This window comes from Mandrillus leucophaeus, unplaced genomic scaffold (assembly GCF_000951045.1).
Source record: "Mandrillus leucophaeus isolate KB7577 unplaced genomic scaffold, Mleu.le_1.0 Scaffold1695, whole genome shotgun sequence".
NCBI classification, from domain to species: Eukaryota; Metazoa; Chordata; class Mammalia; order Primates; family Cercopithecidae; genus Mandrillus; species Mandrillus leucophaeus.
In genome coordinates this window covers 139862-151438 of record NW_012101693.1, presented here as the reverse complement: position 1 = coordinate 151438, position 11577 = coordinate 139862, and the positions used below count along the sequence as shown (strand labels likewise).

The 11577-nt window shown below is 34.4% G+C and overlaps 1 pseudogene across 1 annotated transcript; it reads right to left on the bottom strand.

The window, feature by feature from the left end:
• Window positions 1-8803: 8803 nt before the first annotated feature.
• LOC105537152 lies at window positions 8804-9311 on the bottom strand (annotated as a pseudogene). The gene has a single exon (XR_001005679.1). The product of XR_001005679.1 is annotated as a protein transport protein Sec61 subunit beta pseudogene (transcript).
• Between the last annotated feature and the right edge of the window lie 2266 nt (window positions 9312-11577).

The following is an 11577-nucleotide window of genomic DNA, read 5'->3' as shown; positions in this document are numbered from 1 at the left end:
AAAAATAAAAAAAATAAAAAAGTGAAAACTCCAAAACCAAAAATCAACTCAAGATAGATAAAATACTTAAATCTAATACCTGAAAACATAAACATTTTAGAAGATAACATCAGAAAACCCCTTCTAGACATTGGCTTAGGCAAAGACTTCATGACCAAAAACTCAAAGCAAATGCAAGAAAAACAAAGTTAAATAGATGGAACCTAATTAAACTAAAAACCTTCTGCACAGGAAAACAAATAATCAGCAGAGTAAACAGACAACTTACGGACTTGGAGAAAATGTTCCAAACTATGCATCTGACAAAAGACTAATATTCAGAATCCACATGGAACTAAAACAAATCAACAACAACAAAAAACAAATAATCCCATCAAGAAGTGGGCAAAGAACATGAATAGACAATTCTCAAAAGAAGATATACAAATGGTCAACCAATATATGAGAAAATGCTCAACATCACTAATGGGCAGGGAAATGCAAATCAAAACCACAATGAGATACCACCTTACTCCTGCAAGAATGTCCATAATTTAAAAATAAAAAAAAATAGCAAATGTTGGCATGGATGCGGTGAAAAGGGAACACTTTTACACTGCTGGTAGGAATATAAACTAGTAAAACCACCATGAAAAACAGCATGGAGATTCTTTAAAAAACTAAAAGTAGAACTACAATTTGATCTAGCAATCCCACTACTGGATCTCTACCCAGAGGAAAATAAGTCATTATATGAAAAAGACAGTTGCATATGGTTATTTATAGCAGCACAATTTGCAATTGCAAAAATATGGAACCTTGAAATCTTAGCTGGAGCCATCAGACAAGAAAATAGACTAAATGCCCATCAACCAACGAGTGGATAATGAAATGTGGTAGATAGATAGACAGACAGACAGACAGATGATAGATAGATAGATAGATAGATAGATAGATAGATAGATAGATAGATAGACAGACAGACAGACAGACAGACAGACAGACAGACAGACAGATAGATAGATAGATAGATAGATAGATAGATAGACAGACAGATAGATAGATGATAGACAGATAATAGATATAGATTGATGATATAGATATAGATACAGATATACCATGGAATACTACTCAGCCGTAAAAAAATGAAATAATGGCATTGGCAGCAACATGGTTGGAGCTGTAGACCATTATTCTAAGTGAAGTAATTCAGGAATGGAAAACCAAACATTGCAAGTTCTTACTTATAAGCGGAAGCTAAGCTATTATGATGCCATGACATAAGAATTATACAATGAACTTTGGGGACTCAAGGGGAAGGTTGGGAGGGTGGTAAGGGATAAAAACTACACAAATTGGGTGCAGTGTACACTGCTTAAGTGATGAGTGCACCAAAATCTAAGAAATAACCACTAAAGAACAGTTTTATGCAACCATCCATCACCTGTTCCCCCAAAACTATTTAAATAAAAATTAAAAAGGAAAAATTTTTCATCATTATCAATGGTGATTTATCCTTGGGATGCCAGGATGGCTGAACATATGCAAAGTAATCAATGTGATACCTCATACAAACAGAATGAAGAATCAAAACCATATTATCATTTCAATTTATCCTGAAAAAATGTGATAACATTCAATATCTCTTCATGATACAACACTCAAAAGAGAAGGAAATAACTCATCATCATAAAAGCCTCGTATGACAGACCCACTACTAGTATCATATTGAATGGGGAATAACCGAAAGCCATTTTTCTAAGATCTGGAACATAACATAAACGCCTACTATGACCACTGTTATTCATCATAGTGCTTGAAATCTTAGCTGGAGCCATCAGACAAGAAAACAAAATTAAGGGAATCAAAATTGAAATGGAAGAATTCAAATTATCCTTGTTTACAGAGAATATAATCTTACATTTGGAAAAACCTGAAGACACCACCACAAAACTTTTAGAACTGATGAACAAACTCAGTAAAGTTGTAGGATACCATATTGACATATAAATATTAGTTACATTTCTATATGCCAACAGTGAGCAATCTGAAAAAGAAGTCATTTCATTTACAGTAGCCACAAATAAAAATAAATACCTAGAAATTAACTGAACCAAAGAAGTAAAAGATCTCTATAATGAGACTACAAAACCCTAATGAAAGGAATTGAAGAGGATCCCCAAAATTAAAAAAAAATCCATGTTCGTAAATTTGAAGAATCAATAATGTTAAAATGTCCATATGACTCAAAGCAATCTACAAATTCAGTGCATTTTCTATCAAAATGTCAATGACATTTTTCAAAAAACAGAAAAAAAATTACTAAAATTTACATAGAATAAAAAAAGAACAGAGTAGCAAAAGTTACCCTGAGCACAAATAACAAAACTGAAGAAATCACATTACCTAACTTCAAATTTATACTACAGAGCCATAGTATATAAAACAGCATAGTACTGGCATAGAAATAGAGACATGAAGGAATAGAATAGAATACAGAACCCAGGGCCAGGCATGGTGGCTCACGCCTGTAATCCCAGCACTTTGGGAGGCCAAGGTGGGCAGATCACTTGTGGTCAGGAGTTCCAGACCAGCCTGGCCAACAAGGTGAAATCCCGTCTCTACTAAAAATACAAAAGTTGGCCAAATGTGGTGGTTCACGCCTGTATTTCCAGCTACTCAGGAGGTTGAGGTGGGGGTTGCAGTGAGCTGAGATGGTGCCACTGCACTCCAGCCTGGGCAACAGAGTGAGACACCATCTCAAAATAATAATATTAATAATAATATAATAATACAGAACCCAGAAAAAAAAATCCACACACCTATAGTGAACTCCTTTTTGACAAAGGTGCCAGGAGCATATGTTGGAAAAAAAAGAGTCTCCTCAAAAAAAAAAAAAAAAAAAAATGATGCTGGGAAAACTGGATATCCATATGTAGAAGAATGAAACTAGACCCCTCTGTCTCACCATATTAAAAATAAAATTAAAATGCAATAAACACTTGAATCTAAGACCTCAAACTATGAAACTACTACATGAAAATGTTGGGAAAAATCTTCAGGGCATTTTTCAGGGCAAAAATTTCTTGAGCAATAAACCACAAGCACAGGCAACCAAAGCAATAAAATGGACAAATGGGATTACACTGAGTTAAAAAGCTCTTGCACAATAAAAGTAACAGTCGACAAAGTAAAGAAGCAGCCCACATAATGGGAGAAAATATTTCCAAACTACCCATCTGACAAGTGATTAATAACTAGAATATATTAGGAGCTCAAACAACTGTATATGAAAAACATCTCATAATCTGGTCAAAAGATGGGCACAAGATTTGAATAGCTGTTTCTCAAGAGAAGACATACTAACGGCAAACAGGCATATGAAAGATGTTCAACATCATTGATTATCAGAGAAATGTAAATCAAAACTGCAATGAGACATCATCTCATGCCAGTTGAAATGGTGTATATCCAAAATACAACCAGCAACAAATGCTTGCGAGGATGTCGAATAGAGGGAACCTTCATACACTGTTAGGGGTCATGTAAATTTATCTACATTAGTGCAACCACTATGGAGAACAGTTTAAAGGTTTTTCAGAAAAACTAAAAATTGTGCTACCATATGATCCAGCAATCCCACTGCTAGGTATATACCCAAAACAAAGGAAATCAGTATCTCAAAGACGTATCTGAACTCCTATATTTGTTACAGTATTGTTCACGATAGCTAAAATTTAGCAGCAATCTAAGTGTCCATCAACAGCAATACCCCCAACAAATAAATGGATACAGAAAATGTGGTACTTCTACACAATGGAGTATTGTTCAGCCATAAAAAAAAGAGAGAGAGATCCTGTCATTTTCAACAACATGGATATAACTAGTGATCAATATGTTAAATGAAATAAGCCAAGCACAGAAAAACAAACATTACATGTTCTCATTTATTTGTGAGATCTAAAACCTCATGGAGATAGAGAGTGGAAGGATGGTTAATAGAGTCTGGGAAGTATAATAGGGGTTTTCAGGTAGGTGGGGATGGCTATTGGGTACAAAATATAGAAATGATAAAAACTACTATTTTATAGCACTACAGAGTGACTGTAGTCAATAATTTCATTCTACATTTAAAAATAACTAAAAGTGTAATTGAGTTGTTTTAAATTTAAAATATAAATTATTAAGAAATGGATTCCCCATTCTCCATGATGTGATGATCATGCATTGCACGCTTGTATAAAACATCTCATGTACCCCATAAACATATTAACCTACTATGTGCGCAAATTAAAAATTTTTTAAATTATAAAAACCTGAAGATATTTCTAAATATTCCCTAGAGAGCAAAACCACCCTCAGTTGAGAACCTCTGTTGTATGGCCATACTTATTTATAAAATATTGAAACAATTTTTTACTAGTTGGTAATTAGCTACCTCATGCCTCTCAAGTTTATTCTTCATTGACGTGGCTTTCCCATTACCACTCTCAGGTTACCCCAACAACAAGTATTGCCTGGCACAGAAGCAAACCTTAAAAACCTTGATCCAGAAAAATAGGGCAGTGTCCCTTGTCATTTATCATTGCCCTTGCTATATATGTTGTCAGTATTTTAATAACACTTTTAAGCAGCCTCAAGGGAAACCAGTTCTTTTAAATATCTTCCTTTACATCCAGCTATGAATCCTAGCTGTCCAATCCTACTCCACTGCAGAAAAAGTTTTCCTTCTAGTAGTGTTAATACTTTTCAGATATTTATAGAGGAATATGAGGTCTAACCTCTGTGCCTCCTCATTAAGTGAGTAACACAGCTTCTTTAATCTTTCCCTGCCAATCATATCTTCCCACTTTATCAATCATGTCTACAGCTCCTCTCTTACTTGCCTCTCTGTGTCCTCATCATTTGGAGCCTCTGATAGTCCCACACTGACTCGGACATCCTAGGTGCCATCTCATCAAAGTCATGTTGTTCCATGACACAGTGTCTCTCAGAATACTCCTGGAAATAACACTGATTTCTTTCAATAACCTTATCATATTGCAAAACTATATCTAACATTAGAAAAGCTCATCCTCACACACACCTTGTTACCCAGTCCCAAAGAGAACCACATGTTCAATGTCTGAGGCTGAAAATAATACGTCATGGTAGACAGAGGTAATGTTTCCAGGAAATATTTCCAAATTGACTAGAGAAGAGCTGGCCACTTCTCTTCATCTTGCCCTGCCTGGAAGTGAACTGCAATTAGCTTTTCTTCTCAGTCATTATATAATGCCACCACAACACACATATACCACCACCCTTAAGGTCTTCTAACTTTTTATGATTTAAAGGCTTTCCTATTTATGAATTTTCTTAATGTTTGAATTCACCTAAGTATCTCCTACTTCAGGGTTTCAATTAGTTTTATTTAAACTATAAATACACAAATATAGTGTGTATAATAGTATTTGTAGAACAACAGTGAGAGCTCACTTTATTATGTATATGAGCCTTTAAGGATAAGGAGAAAGAAGAAATGAGTTTCACTGAATATTGTACTTCATGAAAATAGTCAGAAAAATGTTTGGAAGCAAGTGGTTGTGGTAGTCAAAAAGTTCAGGTGGCCTGGTATTTATTGGTGCTTGTTTGTAATATTGGAGCAAAGGATGCAATAAAACACAGGACATGAGGACTTCATGGCAATTCCCCCAAATAAGGACATTAATAGTAAGACACAGGAATAAAAATAATGGGTGTGAAAGAGTATATAATAACAGAAAAATATCTGTAAGATAAAGTAAAGTGAGAAAACAGGGACTAGTAAGATATATGGAAAAGCTTATTTGCATTTTAAATAATGTACACATAGAAATGTATTTCAAAACCCTGGATAACAATACAACAAAATTTCATCAACATTAATGTTACAACAGTGAAATCTGAGTGAATATACATCTTTTTCTCCATTTATTCAATTTCAAATAGTTCTTGTACTATTCTAGTGATAAATACATGCAGAATTTGTGAATAAAAAGAAAGACAAGGAGATAAGGATCCCTCCAAAAACATGTTCAAGAAATATTTTTTGACCATCTACCATATGTCAAGCACTCTGCTAGGCACCAGAACACAAGAAAGAGGAAACACAAGAATAACCTGTCAAGAGGAATAAATAAGTGTCATCACTGAAAATGTTAAAGAATAAGTCAGACAAACATCTACTTAGATGATTTGGGTTTATCCTGCTGGACTAGATAATTTCTGATTTTACTGCCAGATCTTTGGAACCTAAAACCATTGGTAAGATCTAACCTTAATAAACTGCCACAGATAAACAGAAAATACTTTTGGTTATTAGAGATGATTGGAAACTGGAAATCATTTGAGAAGAGGTCAAATTCCTTGCCCTATCTTTTTATCTACTAAAATGAAAGTTGGAATAGGTGTTCTTTAAATGCCACCCAGCTCTGATGTACATGTATTCATGAGTTTCAAAGACCAAAGAATCCTGTGACAAAAAAGTTAATGAGAAGAAACTATGAATGGAACTGAAATACACAGAACATTTTCATATACTTCGGGAGGGAAGGTAGCTTCACTGAGAAATTGCTCTATGACCTTCAAGATATGAGATTTATTTAAATTTTATCATTTTTATTTTCTGTGGGTACATAGTATATGTTATTACGGGGTACATGAGCTGTTTTGGCAGTCATACAATGCATTATAAACATATTGGGGTAAATGGGGGTATACATCACCTCAAGCATTTATCCTTTCCAAGCATTACAAAAAATCCAATTATACTCTTACAGATACCTTAAATTTTTCAATAAATTATCATTGACTGTACTCACCCTGTTGCGGTATAAAAGACTAAATTGTATCTATTCTAACTACATTTTTGTACACATTATTTATCTGCACTACATGCCACAGATACACTTTCCAGACTCTAGTAACAAACATTCTACAATCTATCTCCATGAACTCAATTGAATAAGTGAAAACATGCCAACTTCTTTGCCTGGCTTATTTCACTTAACATAATGTGTTGTTACAAATGACTGAATTTCATTCTTTTTTATGGATTAATAGTATTACATCATGTATATGGACCACTTTTCTTTATCCATTCATGTGTCGAAGGGCACTTAGGTTGCTTCCAAATCATATCTATTGTGAACAGTGCTGCAACAAACATGGGAATGTAGATAACCTCTTTGATATACTGATTTCCTTTATTTTGGATAAATACTGAGCAATAAGACTGCTGGAACAAATGGTGTATCTATTTCTAGATTTTGAGGATTCCCCCAAACTGTTCTTTATAGTGGTTGTACTAATTTACATTCCCACCAAACAGTGTATAAGGATTCCCTTTTCTCCACGTCTTAGCCAGCATTCATTATTGCCTGTCTTTTGAATAAAAGCCATTTTAACTGGAGTAAGATAATATCTCATTATAGTTTTAATTTTCATTTATCTGATGATCAATGATGTTGAACGTCTTTTTATATATCTGTTTGCTATTTGTATGTATTCCTTTGAGAAATGTATATTCAAATATTTTGCCCATTTTTAACCAAATTATTAGATTTTTTTCTATGGAGTTGTGTGAGCTTCTTATATATTCTTGTCTCTTGTCCTATGAATAGTTTGCAAATATTCTGTCTCATTTTTTAGGTTTTTCCTTTACTTTGTTGATTATGACCTTTTCCATGAAGAATTTTTTTTGACTGTTTGTGATCCCATTTGTCCATTTTTGCTTTGGTTTCCTGTACTTGTGGGATATGACTCAAGAAATCCTTGCCCAGTTTAATGTTCTGAAGAGTTTCCCCATATTCTTTTAGTAGTTTAAGAGTGTGAGGTCTTAGATTTAAGTCTTTAATTTATTTTTATTTGATTTTTGTATACAATGTGAGATAGGGAACTAGTTTTATTCTTTTGCATATTCATATCCAGTTTTCTCAGCACAACTGATTGAAAAGACAGTCTATTCCCCAATGTATGTTTTTAGAACCTTTGTCAAAAATGACTTCACTGTACATGCAGGGATTTGTCTGTGGGTTCTTTAATATATTTCAGTAGTGTATGTGTCTGTTTTTATGCCAGTACCATGTTATTTTGGTTACTATAGCTCTGCAGTATAATTTGAAGTCAGGTAACGTGATTCCACCAGTTTCGTTCTTTTTGCTTGGGATAGCTTTGGCTATTCTGGGTCTTTTGTGGTATTGTATATATTTTAGGATTGTTTTTTTCTATTTCAATAAAAAATGTCATTGGTATTTTGATAGGGAATGCATTTAATCAGTAGATAGCTTTGAGTAGTATAGACATTTTAAATATATTGATTCTTCCAATCCATGAACATGAAATATCTTTCCATTTCTTGTGTCCTCTTCAATTTCTTGCATCAATATTTTATAGTTTTTATTATACAAATCTTTCATTTTTAGCTTAAGTTAAACCCTAGGTATTTAATATTATTTGTAGTGATTTTAAACAGGATGACTTTCATGATTTCTTTTTCAGATCATTCACCATTGGCATACAGAAATGCTACCGATATTTGCGTGTTGATTATGTGTCCTGCAACTATACCAAATTTGTTTGCCAGTTCTAACAGTATTTTGCCATAGTCTTTAGGTATTTCCAAATATAAGATCACATCATCCGCAAATAAGGATAGTGTGACTACTTTCTTTCAAATTTGGATGACTTTTATTTTGTTCTCTGTCCTGATTTCTCTAGCTAGGACTTCCAGTACAATGTTGTCTAACAATGGTGAGAGTGAGCATCCTTGTTATGTTACTGACCTTAGAAAAAAATTCTTTCATTTTTTTAAGTGAATTAAAAAGTTTATTAGCCATAGAAAAAAACTGATTCCTCAAAATCAATTATTGATAAAACCCCAGTAAAACAGCAAGCTTACAGAAAATTTCTCTCATGAACAGATAGTCACTATACTTTTGGTCCAAGAAATGTTGGGTTTTTTCCTCCTTCTTCAGATGACAGATGGATGTAACTGAATCTACGAACGAGTGTACTTGCCCCAAATGTGCAACATAAATACAGAAGCGATGAACAGAAGACTCATAACCAATACTGGAACAGGGCCAACTTTGAGCCCAGGTGAATCTTCTGTGTAGAATCGCCACATCCCCCCGGTGCCTGCTGAGGTCGTGCGGCCTGCACTCCTTGTCCCACAGCTGGCATTTTTCCTCTGCTGGACAGTGGATCCCGCCGCCCGGGCGGCCACGGCTTTGCTGGGAGAGAGCCCTGAGGATCCCACGTTAGTACCACTGGGGGTCGGACCAGGCATGCTGGAGATACCGGTGGCAAGCAGCTGATCTCATTTTTTTAACATTCAGTATGATACTAGCTGTGGCTCTGTTGTATATGTCTTTTCCTGGGTTGAGGTATGGTCCTTATTTACCCAGTTTTTTGAGGGTTCTTATCATGAAGGGATATTACATTTTATCAAATGCTTTTTCAGCATCAAATGAAAGGATCACATGGTTTTTGTCCTTCATTCTGTTGATACGATGTGCCACATTGTTTGATTTGCATATGTTCAACCAACCTTGTATACCAGAGATAAACCAACTTGGTCATGAGAAATGATCTTTGTAATGTGTTGTTGAATTCAATTTGATAGTATTTTGTTGAGGATTTTTGCACCAATGTTTATCAGGGATATTGATGTGCAGGGTTTTTTTTTTTTTTTTTCTTTCTAATGTGTCTTTGGTTTTGTTATGAAAGTAATATTGGCCTTGTAGATAAATTTGGAAGTATTCTCTTCTCTATTTCTTGGAATACTTTCATTAGGATTGGTATGAGTTCTTCTTTAATAGTTTTATTAAATTCAGCAGTGAAGCCATTGGGTAGCAGGCTTTTCTTTGCTAGAAAGCCTTTTATTAGAGCTTTGATCTCATTATTTATTATCGGTCTGTTAAGGTTTTCGATTTCTTCATAGTTGAATCCTGATAGGCTGTATGAGTCTAGTAATTTATCCATTCATTTTATGTTTTTTGATGTATTGGCATATAGTTACTCACAGTGACTTCTAGTGATCCTTTGACTTTCTGTGGTATCAGTTCCGATGTCTCCTTTTGTATGTCTGCTTTTATTTATTTGGATCTCTCTTTTTTTCTTAGTCTGACTAAAGGTTTCTCAATTTGGCTCATCTTTTCAGAAAATCTACATTTTATTTTTTTGATTTTGTATTTTTTTATTTAAATTTTATTCGTTCTGCTGATTTTTATTACTTTTTTCTACTAATTTTGGGTTTGGTTTGCTCTTGCTTTTCTAGTTCTTTAACATACATCATTAGGTTTTTTTATTTAAAGTTTTTCTACTTTATTGATGTAATTTCTTATTGCTATAAAAATTTCTATTAGTAGTACTTTCACTGTACCCCACTGGCTCAGGAATGTTGTATTTTTATTTTTATTTATTTATTTTTTAATTATTATTATATTTTAAGTTCTAGGGCACATGTGCACAACGTGCAGATTTGTTACATATGTAAACATGTGCCATGTTGGTATGCTGCACACATTAACTCGTCATTTACATTAGGTATATCTACTAATGCTATCCCTCCCCCCTCCCCCTTCCCCACAATAGACCCTGGTGTGTAATGTTCCCCTTCCTGTGTGAAAGTGATCTCACTGTTCAATTCCCACCTATAAGTGAGAACATGCAGTGTTTGGTTTTCTGTTCTTGCGATAGTTTACTGAGAATGATGGTTTCCAGCTACATCCATGTCCCTACAAAGGACATGAACTCATCCTTTTTTATGGCTGCATAGTATTCCATGGTGTATATGTGCCACATTTTCTTAATCTAGTCTGTCACTGATGGACGTTTGGGTTGATTCCAAGCCTCTGCTACTGTGAATAGTGCCACAATAAACATACGTGTGCATGTGTCTTTATAGCACCATGATTTATAATCCTTTGGGTATATAACCAGTAATGGGATGGCTAGGTCAAATGGTATTTCTAGTTTTAGATCCTTGAGGAATCACCACACTGTTTTTCACAATGGTTGAACTAGTTTACAATCCCATCAACAGTGTAAAAGTGTTCCTATTTCTCCACATCCTCTCCAGCACCTGTTGTTTCCTGACTTTTAATAATTGCCATTCTAACTGGCATGAGATGGTATCTCATTGTGGTTTTGATTTGCATTTCTCTGATGGCGAGTGATGATGAGCATTTCTTCATGTGTCTGTTGGCTGTATGAATGTCTTCTTTTGAGAAGTGTCTGTTCATATCATTTGCCCACTTTTTGATGGGGTTGTTTGTTGTTTTTTGTAAATTTGATTGAGTTCTTTGTAGGTTCTGGATATAAGCCCTTTGACAGATGAGTAGATTGCAAAAATTTTCTCCCATTCTGTAGGTTGTCTGTTAACTCTGATGGTAGTTTCTTTTGCTGTGCAGAAGCTCATTAGTTTAATTAAGTCCCATTTGTCAATTTTGGCTTTTGTTGCCATTGCTTTTAGTGTTTGAGACATGAAGTCCTTGCCCATGCCTATGTCCTGAATGGTATCACCTAGGTTTTCTTCTAGGGTTTTTATGGTTTTAGGTCTAACATTTAAGTCTC